The 13174-nt window shown below is 52.2% G+C and overlaps 1 pseudogene; it reads right to left on the bottom strand.

Annotated features, from left to right (window-relative positions):
* Window positions 1-8990: 8990 nt before the first annotated feature.
* Window positions 8991-9095, bottom strand: LOC132673926 (U4 spliceosomal RNA; annotated as a pseudogene).
* Window positions 9096-13174: the final 4079 nt, after the last annotated feature.

Here is a 13174-nt window from a genome sequence, read left to right as displayed (position 1 = left end):
GGAAGACACACAGACTTCTATGAGAGCGTTTAATCGAGGGAGGCTAAACTTAAAAAATCCAACCACCGTGTCAGAACTGTTGATCCTCAGACATCTCTCCTTGTATGATGGCCAACCAGATAGCGGTGCCCAGGGTCAAGAGCTCCAGACCGGCTGTAGCAGCTCATAATTCCGAGGTCACTCTCCAAAAACGCAGTTCCTTTTTCTCTGGCTGGGGTGCCCACACAGTTATCACCTGCAATTTCTCTGTGGTACTGTTCTAGATTTGTTGCCTACAAGACGGGGCTCCAATACCGCTCTCATCACGCATTCCAAAGAAATTCTGTTTCTGGAAAAACACGCTTGGGCCTTTCTTTGTAAGAGTACTTAATACCTTCTGCCTTGTGCAGTTGTGCAAATCCCAGTATGTTACTAGCTGTGAAAACTTGAGCAAGCATTTCATTCTCCAGGCCTGAGTTTCCTCGTCTCTGACATGGGGGGGGGGGGGGTGGGGATCAAACCTTTCTTGCAGTCTTGTACAAACTAAATGTGAAAATAAGTATTTCACAGCATCTGGAAAATAGTAAGGGTTAAGCACATGGTCATTCTCCCCCACTAAGTCCCTTTATGACAGAACTTGATCTTTTTTTTTTCTTTGAGAGAGAGAGAGAGAGAGGGAGAAGATGATCAAGAATGGGGAAGGGGTGGGGTGCCTGGGTGGCTCAGTCGATTAAGTGTCGGACTTCGGCTCAGGTCATGATCTCACAGTTTGTGGTTCAAGCCCTGCGTCGGGCTCCGTGCTGACAGCTTGGAGCTTGGAGCCTGCTTCGGATTCTGCGTCTCCCTCTCTCTCTGCCCCTCCCCTGCTCATGCTCTGTCTCTCTCTGTCTCAAAAATAAATAAAAACATTTTTAAAAAATTAAAAAAAAAAGAATGGAGGAGGGGCAGAGGGAGAGGGAGAGAGAGAATCCTAAGCAGGCTCCACACTGTCAGTGCAGAGTCCAGCTGGAGGCTCGAACTCACGAACCATGAGATCATGACCTGAGCCCAAACCAGGAGTCAGATGCTTAACCGACTGAACCACCCAGATGCTCCGACAGACTTTGATCTTAAGGGAAATGAAATAAGCAAGGATTGCACATCGACTGCCTGCCAGCATTATGCTATCTACACATATTTCCTTACTCCTCACAACAGCCGGATCAAGTAGGTACTATAATTGCCCCCATCTTACAGATGAGGCGATCGAGGCTCAGGAGAAGGGAAGTGACTTACCCAAGGTCATGCGGTGATAATGGGCAGAGCTGGATCCGAGCCCAGACTATGTGCCTTCAGAGGTCACACTGACCCTGAGTAATTCAGCACAGGTTAGCAGGTCCCCTAGAAACTACTCTCAAAGTGTATGGCTCTTGTCAGTTGACTTCTTTTTGCCTCATGAGCCTGTAAATTCCTGGAAGCAGGGTCTGTGTCTTACTCCTCTTTGTATCTCTGATACTCCCAAAGCGTGCCTTGGAAACAGACATTTCCTGACGGACGAGCAGACGAGTGGATGGATGAGTGGCTAGACGGACCGACGGGAGGACAGATGGACAGGTGGATGAACCAATGAGCGGATGAACAAAAGAGTCCCCAGATGAAGGGCTTGCACCCCAAACATTCCTCTTCAATAGCTCCCTGCCCCCTTCCCCAGGGACAGCCCGGCTCAGAGCAGAAGACGGAGGGAGACAAGTGGGGGGAAAAATACACCCCACGTGACCACCAAGCCTCTTTCAAAGTGTCATCGTGGTGGACACGACAGATTCCAGCCTCAATAGTCATGCCAGCCTGTTGGATGCCTCCACGGTGAGCAGACTTCCCAGGTACCCATTAAGCATGGGACTAGAGCCTGATTCATGCTTCAGCCTTTCCTCCCCCTTTCCCTCCACCGGCACTCACTGCCCCACCCCAATTCTCGGCCATAAGGAGAGAGCACCCCCCCCCCCCATCAGATTCTGTTACCAGAGCCACCAAAGCCCCGGAGAGGGAGAGAGGCCCTGAGGCTGGCTTTGGGCCAGGAAGTGGGTCAAAGGCCACTGCCTCATTATCAAAATAGTAGCGAACCCGTTGTCATCACCGTGCTGAGCTGATAACATCTCTGCCTCCCCACGATAGATAGATGTCATAGATATCCCGGGAGGAAGGGAGGGGACAGGGTGGCATGAATATCTCCAGCCCACGCTCACTTGGGAGGGATGAAGGAGATGATGCATTCAAAGCACTTCACAGGGATGTGGCCCATAGTAAGCGCTCAATAAATGGAAGCCACGATCGTTCGTGCTACCAATGATCGTTAAAGATAATTCACTGCCACTGAGGAAGCACTTCGCTCTGGCTACGTCTGGAATGGTAGCCCGTGGTTTTGATCTCGCGGCCCTGGCACACCCCATGGGAAATGCTGTGTTTATTTGCAGGCATTTCGGCTGCGGTCCTCGAGTGTTCAGGTGTGAAGTCAGGGGCGCCAGCGAGTTTCTTCAAGCCACTTACACTTCCAGGGCCTCCGTTTCCCAAACGTAAAACGCCCTACCTGTGGATGAGTAAATGAGGACTGGCATCCCTACGCTTGGTGTCGAACGAGAATCCTGAGAATAAGGACACAAGTCCAAATCCCCGTATTTCCAGCAAACGACTCGGGCAGGTCTGACACAGTGGACCCCAAAACTGCTTCGGGGAACGTGGAGTTAAGATTTGTAAACAAGGAGGGGCGCCTGGGTGGCTCACCCTTCGGCTCGGGTCATGATCTCACGGTTCGTGGGTTCGAGGCCCACGTCGGGCTCTGTGCTGACAGCTCAGAGCCTGGAGCCTGCTTCGGATTTTGTGTCTCCCTCTGTCTGCCCCTCTCCCGCTGACACTCTGTCTCTGTCTCTCTCTCAAAAATAAAATAGGGGCGCCTGGGTGGCTCAGTCGGTTGAGCGTCCGACTTCAGCTCAGGTCACGATCTCGCGGTCCGTGAGTTCGAGCCCCGCGTCAGGCTCTGGGCTGATGGCTCAGAGCCTGGAGCCTGCTTCCGATTCTGTGTCTCCCTCTCTCTCTGCCCCTCCCCCGTTCATGCTCTGTCTCTCTCTGTCCCAAAAATAAATAAACGTTAAAAAAAAAATTAAAAAAAAATTAAATAAAATAAACATTAAAAAAAAAAAGATTTGTAAACAAGCTTAGCAGTTCTTGGCAGTCGTAAGTGCTCGGTAAAGAACTAGCTGTTACCAGCGGCCTCTGAGCTGTCCCAGAGCTCTCCACTCCCCACCTCTTACATCTGTCGACTTCCTTCAGAATTAAGTCTGAGCCCCTCCAGTGCTCGGCCACGTCTCCTGCTGCAACGCTGGTGCGGGCCACCTACATTCCTGCGATTGGTTTCCTCTCTTCCACACTTGGATCCCCAGAGTCTAGTCCCCACCAAGCAGCCACGCGGATCCTGTTTCTCCAACAGCTAAATCGGATCATGACACTGAAAGCAAAATGCAAACTGCTCCCCGTGATCTGTAAGATCTGGCTCCTGCCTGTCTCTCCAAATAGAGCTTGATCTTTCACTCCGTGGCCAGCCACACTAGCCTCCTTTGCTGTTCCTAAAACAGACCAAACTTGTTTCCACCCCAGGACCTTTGCACCTGCTGTTTCCTCTACCTGGATCTAGTCCAAGGGTGGCCTGTTCTCATCACGAAGGCCCCAGTTCAAGGGTTACCTCCTCAAAGAAGGCTTTTATGACCCCTCTCAAAAGTTGCCCCCCGACATATTGCATTGTGTTTTTCATAGCACGATCAGAAGTGAACGTTTTATTTTTGGCCTGAAAACTCCATTGAGGGGGAGACTCTGTCTCTTTTGTTCATTTCTGTATGTTCAGTGTCTAGAGAAAGTACCTAGAAAATATTTGTGGATACCATAAATATTTTGCTGAAAGAACGAAGTTATTATTACTGTTTGGTGAGCATATTAACATGTCTGTGGTAGGCGAAGGCAAAAGAGGGGTTTCAAAACAGAATGACATCTCCCTTTTCTAAAATTTTATTTCAAAAAGCACACACACACACACTACACAGTACACACCTAAATGAATATATACACATCTATAAGGGATTTATCAATTTTTTGTAAGTTTATTTATTAATTTATTTAATTTTCAGTAATCTCTACACCCAATGTGGGGCTCGAAATCATGACCCCGGGATCAGGAGTCGTGTGCTCTTTCAACTGAGCCAGCCAAGCGCCCCATGGGATACATCAAAATGTTGAGTTTTTTTGTTTACAGTCAAAACGCTTTTATTTTAAAATTAGAAATAACCTACAAAACACTTTCTATTTTGAAAAAAAAAGTTAAAAACGTTTTTTAGGGGTGCCTGGGTAGGTCAGTCCATTAAGTGTCCAACTCTTGATTTCAGTTCAGGTCATAATCCCACGGTTGGTTCTTGAGTTTGACCTCCACGTCGGGCTCTGGCCTGCTTGGGATTCTCTTTCTCTCTCCCTTTCTCTCTACCCTTTCTGCTCTCTCAAAATAAATAAGTGAACTTTAGGGGCGCCTGGTTAAGCGTCCAACTTCCGCTCAGGTCATGATCTCATGGTACATGGGTTTGAGCCCTGTGTCGGGCTCTGTGCTGACCGCTCGGAGCCTGGAGCCTGTTTCGGATTCTGTGTCTCCCTCTCTCTCTGCTCCTCCCATACTCACGCTCTGTCTCTCTCTCTCAAAAATAAATATAAAAAAAATTTTTTTAATAGACAAGAAAGCGATGTTGGTGAGATGTAGGGGCATGGGTTTGGGGGACAGATCGCCTAGGGCTTGAACCCTGCCTCCTAGCACTTTTAGCTGTGTAACAGGTTTCTTAGTTGCTCTGTGCCTCAGTTTCCTCATCTAGAAAATGGGAGAACTCACACCTACCTCTTATTGGGGTTGTGGAGATTAATGGGATCATCAGTGTGAACCTGCCAGTCCCAATACCTGGCTCTATTGAGAAGGTCTAGTTCTCTGGGGCCCAGTCCAGAAGCCATGATGGAGGCTTCCTCCTCCATAAAACAGGGAATAATCATAATATCTACTCCATTGGGTGGCTCTAGTGACCTTTTAAAAATGTTTATTTGGGCGCCTGAGTGGCTCAGTTGATTGAGTGTCCGACTTCGGCTCAGGTCATGATCTCACGGTCCGTGAGTTCGAGCCCCGCGTCCGGCTCTGTGCTGACAGCTCAGAGCCTGGAGCCTGCTTCCGATTCTGTGTCTCCCTCTCTCTCTGCCCCTCCCCTGCTCATGCTCTGTCTCTCTGCCAAAAAATATTTATTTATAATAAATATTTATTTATTTTTGACATAGAGAGAGCTAGCTGGGGAGGGGCAGAGGGAGAGAGAGAGAGAGAGAGAGAGAGAGAGAGAATCTTAAGCAGACTGCACGCTCAGCATGGAGCAGGACGCGGAGTTCCATCCCATGACCCTGAGATCGTGACTTGAGCCGAAATCAAGAGTCAGACGCTTAACCCAATGAGCCCCCCAGGCGCCCCAGTTCTAGTGACTTAAGACAATAACGGATGCACAGTGCTCCACAGGGCGCATCCTTGGTGCTTAGTAAACGTTAGGCATCATCATCACCTCTGTGGTGCTAAGAAAAGGGTAGGAAGAGTAGAGATTCTCCAGGGTCATTGCGTCCGGATTCTGGGGCAGGTTTTCCCAATCTCAGTCTCCTCATCTGAGAAATGGAATCATAATAGTACCAAATGGGAGAAAGTATGTAACGCCTTGGCACATTGCCCTGCAGTCAAGCCCTCAGTGCTACACTCTCCAATGCGTTTACCGAGTGCCTGCTCGGTCCTAAGCACCTGCCCCCGGGGGCAGGGGTTGGGCTGATTCTGTATCTGAGGGTCCTTGGCTGACAAACCACCTGATCCCTGGCTGTCAACGCTGTACAGTAGAACGACCTACTGTCCCCAGGAAAGCCAGCCGGGCGGGTGGAACGGCATCTGGCTCGGGGCTCGGGAATGAGCACGTCTTGATGATCTCGCGTTTGGCAGACAAGTTTAGAAAGCGGAGGCCCACCTTCAGGGCAGGGCCTGGCCTACGGCCCAGAGGAAGCCCTCGGTCTTGCCGGCGCCCTGAGCATTCCCTGCTCTGGGCCTCCACAGGGCTTTCTTCGTGCGGTGACTGCGCAGATGACTGCTTCTGGGCGGCACGTTAGCCGCCAAAGGGCTGCCCCCGACTTACCAGCTGGGGAGGCTCTGCTGGGCTGAGCCAGCCGCTGCCCCACAGCCCTGGACACCCCCCACCCTGCGCTGGCCAGCCCCCACGACGCCAGTGCGCTGGCCCAGAAGGCCTGGGGAGAGAGGAACCAGAGCCACGGTGGGGCTGGGAAGCCCCAGATCCCCTGAGGTCTCCAGGCTAAGAGTTTCAAGTTTGTCTGTTCCTCACAGCAACCCTTCCAGGCAGGGATTATTAGCTCCGCTTTGTAGATCCGAAACCGGCTCCAGAGAGGTTGATAATGGGTGGCCCGAGGGTCCCCAGCCGGGCTCAATCCCTTCTGGCTGCCCAGCGTGAGCCCCCCGGAGGTGTGGCCAGAAGGGGACGAGTGACAGTGCTGAAGCCGCTGTTTGACGTCACTCAGCATTTAGCGAGCCCGGACTGCATGACGGACTATGTGATGTGCGCAATGCGCATGCGTTGTCTCACTCGTCCCGACCTCACGCCCTATTATTAGGCCTCTTGCAGACGCGCAAAACGGAGACCCATGAAGTTTATTTGCCCCAGAGCGCACAGCTGGTAAGTGGCAGGATCAGAGTTCGGACCCAAATTTCTCTGTCCCTCAAGCCAGGATCTTTCCTTTCCATTTCACACGCTCCTCTGTGTGGCACAGACCCCGGGAAAACGAGTTTCAGAGTCAGGGATGGTGGCGGCACTGATTGAGGATGGGAGAGAGGGGTTCGGGGAAGAGGGGAAGAATGAAGGCCAGAGGAAGCAAGACAAATGGAGGAATCACGACCCTGTGTTGATTAAGGCAGGTTGGTAACATTGCAAGCCTTTTTAAATCTCTTTAAAGTACAGGGGCGCCTGGGTGGCTCAGTTAAGCCTCTGACTTCCGCTCAGGTTGTGAGTTCGAGCCCCTGCATCAGGCTCTGTGCTGACAGCTCAGCGCCTGGAGCCTGCTTTGCTCTGCCCCTGCCCCGCTTGTGCACGCGCTCTCTCTTTCAAAGATAAATTAACATGAAAAAAAAAATTACACGAAAACTCATTAAAGTGTAATATACCTGTAGTCAGAAAAAAGTAATAAACATTCCGGAAAAGTGTAGGAATCGTGAAGTTTCACACACCAAGCATTGCCATCAGCACCTCAGTGAGGAAGCAGGACCTCTCCAGCGACCCCCCCCTCGCGCCCCCTGCACTGACCACTGTCCTGACTCCTCATCAGCGGGTCACGTCTGTTTTGTTTTGAATGAAATCACGCGCATTCTTCCGTGTCTGGTTTCTTTCATGCAACATCATGTTTGTGTCTAGCAACTGTATTCTTCAACATTTTCTTTGGAACATTTTCAAACATACAGCAAAGTTGAAAGGCTTTTCCAGTGAACTCCCACAAATCTACTACCCAGGCCCTACTGTGAACATTTTATTACACTCGCTTTCCTTTCATATCAAGCCATCTCTCTATCCATTCATTACTATGTCTATTTTATTACGCATTTCAAAGTAAATTGCAGACATCGGTCCACTTCCCCTAAGTACGTCAGCTTGCATGTTATTAAGGGGTTTAATATTTGTTCACGTTGTCTGGTGCAAAATTCAGATACGACAAAATGCACACATCTTGAGCACACAGTAAATTGTGATAAACGCACACACACGGGTCACCCCAAACCCTGTCGGGTTATAGAACATTCCCGTCACCCCCAAAACTTCCCTCGTGCCCCCTCGCAGTCAGTACTCCCTCACCCCGCGCCTGTGGGCAACTACTGTCCTGATATTTTTCTACGCTATATTAGTTTTGCCTGTTCTAGAACTTCACATAAATGGAATCATGCAACATTATACCCGTTTGTGTAAGGCGTCTTTCTCTCAGTGTAATGTTTTCGAGATTTATCCAGGTTGTTATACCTACTGGTAATTTGTTCTTTCTATACCACAGTTTATTTAACCCTTCTCCTAGTGATGGCCACCAGGGCTCCTTCTTCCGGAAAAGACGCTGTAAACACCCTTCTATAAGCCTCTTTGTGCAAGTACTCTTACTCGAGTAAGAGTACTGATAATACCTGCACTAAGGCGTGGAAGTCTTAAGTATTGGGTCACAGGGTAGGTATATGTTTTGTGTTACAGAAAACTGACGGGCTCTTTGCCAAAGTGGGTTTTATCAATTCATATTATCACCAGCGATGAATGAGAGACCCAGTTCCTTCACAGCCTTGTCAACATTTGGTGTTGGCGTCTCTTCACTGCTTCTGGTAGGTACTTTGCATTTCCATGAAAAGGCATCCCTCCCTTCAGGTGGATACAGCTCCTTGCCCAGGCTCACAGCCTAGCAAGCAGAGTACATGCTCTCTTGTGCAGACCACAACCTGCCCAACTGTACATGGCAACCCTGCTTCAGGTCTTCCCGTCCAATGAGAACAATGAATAAGAGCCAACCGTTGGAGCGCCATCTTTATTTTAAAGAAAAATAGCATTCACAGTGGTTGAGATTGGCCTCTGCAGTCAGTCCGGCTGGACTCACACCTCGGCCTCACCACACACCAGCCGGGTGATGATAGACAGATTACTTAACGTTTATAACTTGTTCTCTCTAACCTACTCACAGGTTTGTTGTGAAGATTAATGAGATGAGACACACAAGCTGCTTAGCACAGGGGCACCTGGGTCGTTCAGTCGGTTAAGCATCCGACTCTTGATTTCGGTTCAGGTCATGATCTCACGGTTGGTGAGTTCAAGACCACATCAGGCTCCATGCTAATGGTACAGAACCTGCTTGGGCTTCTCTCTCTCTCTCTCTCTCTCTCTGCCCTTCCCCTGCTTGTGTGCACTCTCTCTCTCAAAATAAATTTAAAAATTTGGTGGGGGGGAATTTTCAATTAGCAACAATCGTGCCTCAGATAAACCTCATTGGCTACGACACTGCCACTGTGCAGTGCTGAAATTTAAAAATTAAGAAGAAAATATGCTCAGCACAGTGCCTGGCACCCAGGAAACACTAGCAAATGTTAGTTCTTTTGTTATTTTTACGTCCGATCCGAAAAGCTAAGTCCGTGCTTATTGGAGAAAAGTTAGAAAGTCAATAAAAGTAGAAAGAAGTTTGAAGTCATCACGACCTCGCCAGCAGCCAAAGATAACCAATATTAATGCTTGCTGCATTTTTTCTAGCACATCTTCTACAGAATCTTTTTAAACACACAGTTGGCATCATACTCTATCCGCAGCGTCATATCCTCTTTCTTAGAATTGACTCTTCGTCATTAGCGCCTTCCCCTGTCCTCGCGGATTCTTTGAAGATTCTGCTCTGAAAGGCTGAGTGACGCTCCAGCAACAGTCGTGCCGCATCTGGAATGTGTATCCATGTGCAAGGAGATGCAACAGTGGGTTCAGGAGCAACCACCCTTAGACAACAGCCTTCATGTCCTTGACCACGTGTGGTGTTGCCTTAGGATGGTTTTAAAGCCGTCGATAAACGTTGCCGGATTGGAGCCACGATGCAAAAACACCCTTTTGCCTATGTCCAGACATAGCAGGATGAGACGGTAAAAAGTTGCGAAGAAAACAAGTGAGACAAGCCACGAATGCGAAAGAGAGCAAGCAAAAGCCCCTCCCTGGTCCCTTTTTCATCCCACTGGTAAACAGCAGTCACTTTGATGTACATGCTTCTGGCCCTTTCTTCCATAGGTACGTAACCACAGACACACTGATCCAGGGCTAGGCAGGGGTCCGGGAGCCTGCCCAAACCTGGGTCCGGTCCTGACTGCCGTGCGTGACCGCGTGGGACCCCGGGCAAGTTACCTAGCCTTGCCACGTGCCCCGTTTTAGAAGGTCTCGGGCAGTTGTTTCTGCAGTGAGTTTTCTAATGTCTCCAGCACCTCCCCCCCACCCCCCACCCATCCTCCGTCAACCTCCGAACGGATACGGAAGATTGGGTGAAAGCCCATTCCTGAAGCCGGGTGGGGGGTCCCCTTTGCCCTTTGGACCAGACATTCCTGCTGAGCCGCTTCTCGAAGGCCCCTGGACCACAGGCAAGGTTGGCACCCCTGACGCTTAAAGCAGGGGGACGTGGATTCACCTGGGCAGATGGGGGATTGCACAAGTTGCCTACACGGATGCCTCCCGCCTGGCTCCTCAACGCTCACCCAGGTGGGTGTGGCTACGTGGGGACAGGTGGGACCTCGGCCTCACTTACCACTTGGGGGCCCCAATCATGGTCATCCTGTCCCCGTCAGGGAGCATGGAGAATGCCATCTAACGCTTTCTCAAAAGTGACATCGCCTTCTCCAGCCCAGGGTGTTGTCAAGCTATGGCTGTGACCACGGGACAGGAGGGCATCTCACAGAACATTTAAATAAATGTGGAACAGGCCGCAGTGAGTGACCCCCGCCCCACTTAGGCCTTCCCCAGGAATTGTCAGATGCGCCTTCTGTGTGCACCGCCCCCTGCCCCCACCCCCACCCCCTGCTTCTGTCTGTCACCTCTTGGTGCTGACCTCATTCAATCGCGTGGGGAAAATCAACTGTGTGATTAACGAAAATTGCAAGACACGCTCAGCTTTACCTGGAAACTCTCCAGAGAGCTGCTTCCTCCAGGAGCGGGGAACTGGGCCACATGTTCACTTTATTTACTTCCCTACACATATCTGGCCCACTTTGCACGGTGATTCATTTCAGGAGAGGTGGATCAGATAGGGCAGCACCCAACGCGGAAGCCGGCTGGGAACGGATGCTTGAGTCCCGGAATTGCCTTCCCGGTAACCTCGGAAGCGGGCTCTCCTCTTTCCCACTCACACTCGCCCTCTCTCCTACCTGACGAGGCTCCTCGCCAGAAATCCTGAGCCTTTTGCCCATTTGCCACAGGAAAAGGGGACTGGCCTTTCGGAGGGGCGGGTGACTCTGGTGGAGTCCCCAGGGAGACCCCGCGGGCTCAGAGTGCCACTGTGGAGCCCTAGCAGGTTGAGGACCTCCTGAGGACCCGGTTTCGTCATCTGCAAAATAAGATGCTTCCTCTCGGGGTGCTACCAGTTTCAGCGAAATCACATTGTGGGGAAGCTTGCCTCTGGGCCTTCACACAGGCTGTTCCTTCTTCCGGAGACACGGTTCTTGTCACTCCACCCCAGTCCCAGCCCCTCCGCCTGACGGACACCAACGATACTTTTGGACATAGTTTACACGTTATTTCTTCACCCCCAGTCTAGCCTGCGCCCAGAAATACAGTCTTTTGCGCTCTTCTTTCCGCCTCATCTTAAGTACCTCTGGACTCTTTTTTAACGCCTGCCTCCTCGGCCAGGACCGGGAGCTTCACAGGGCAAGGCTGGGTCTGCGTGGCTTGCCCCCCACCCCCCCACCCCCACCCCGGTCCCTGGCTCCTCGACACAGGTCTGACCCATCGCTGGCCCTCAGGAAACACCAACGTCCCTTTCAGAATCAGGAGGCGGCCGGCGGCTCTAAAGCCTCCCATGCCTACGTGGGAGGCCCTTAGACTTGGCATCTTGCGGATCAAGGCCGGGCCAAGGCCAAGGGGACTGTGGCAGAAGCCTTGACGTTCGCTGGGGTGCCTTGCAGCTCTGGGCCCGTGGCCGAGCTCCCCTCTAGAACTCGGGGTTCAGTCAGTTCCCTGATTGTGCGGTCAGATTAGGGGCGGGCAGGCCCGGGCAGGCCTCCTCTGAAGCACAGGCCGCCGGGACGGGCAAACCCAGGGCCTCGCCCACGCTGCCCTGCACGCTGAGCGCACACAGGCTGCTACACGCCCGGCGAGACGCGGCGGGCTGCTCGCCCCACACAGTCACAACCTGTCTCCATTTTGAGGGCAAGGGAGGCCCCTGAGGTACAGTGTGGCCCCTTGAGCCCCCCACACCAAAGACACACCGGGTAGACACACACGCTGACAGATGCCCCTGTGCGCCCACCCTCCACTCAGAGAAAACTGGAGGGGCCCAGAAAACTGGGGCCGGGCCCAGCCCTCTGCTGTGGGTTTTCACGGGCCCAAACAGTTCTGGGTTTACGAGCTGAGGAGGGTGGTAATCCTGATAAGCGTGGCCCGGTGCCACAGGAAGCTGCTCGTCTGTGTGCCCTGGGGAGCTACATTGAGTGTGAGAATCATGCCAACGGTAGCCGCCACCGAGGCTGGCTTTTGTCAAAGGCTCGCTGTGTGCCAGGCACTGCGTTAGGCCCTTGGGACACGGCGAGGAGATGAGCCAGACCTAAGAAGTTCTGCCCTCGCGCAGCCGATGGCTGGAGAGGACAGACGGTAAATGGGATACATGGCGTGGCCTCCAGCGGGTTGGAAGGCGGCCGGTGCCGTGGAAGGAGAAGAAAATAGGAAAGAAGTGTGGGGCTGGGCAGGGGATCTCTGAGCTGCTGCACGGCGGTGATCAGGAAAGGCCTCCCGGAGAAGGGGACCGGGGATCCTCTCGCGTCACCTTGTTAACAAGCTCTTGGAGTCATTACACTCGCCATCCCCATTTTATGGATGAGGGAACTGAGGCTCCGAGGGTCTCCCTGATATCCAGGCGCTAACCTGCCGTGAGACCCTGTCCCCTTGCCCCCTTGCGTGGTGGCCCCAGCCTGCCAGGCCCCTGCGGGACCCTGGGCTGTGCTCAGAACCCCACCTGCTGGGTTGGCCCAAAGAGAGCAGCTGCTGAGTGTCCTAGGGCCCGGCACTCCTGCCCGGCAGACCTGTTTGGGCTGGACAGCCCAGCCCCTGAAAAAGTTCTTTTGTGTTTTCTCAAAGGGCCTCACAGAGGGTTAAACGCCCTCACATTAGTGCTAATTTGGGGCTGACTGTCCTATTCAGCCAGTGACAAAGCCAGGTGTTTGCACAAGGGCCTGAGGAATGGGACCACACGCACTGCCAGGAGCACGGCTCTGTGCCCTCCGCCCCCTGCCCTCCCAGGCACCTGTTTCTGTCCCCGTAAGTAACCGGAGCTCTGTTTCTGGCTCTGCCCCACATCTGCACCAGCCTTCGCCCAGCTCTCCCAGTGGAAGAGACCTCTGGGAAGGACTGGGAGCCCCACCTAC

The sequence above is a fragment of the Panthera onca genome, chromosome C1 (genome assembly GCF_046562875.1).
Source record: "Panthera onca isolate mPanOnc1 chromosome C1, mPanOnc1 haplotype 2, whole genome shotgun sequence".
Lineage (NCBI taxonomy): Eukaryota > Metazoa > Chordata > Mammalia > Carnivora > Felidae > Panthera > Panthera onca.
Note: the sequence above shows the minus strand (reverse complement) of the source record. Positions and strands in the feature narration are given on the sequence as shown.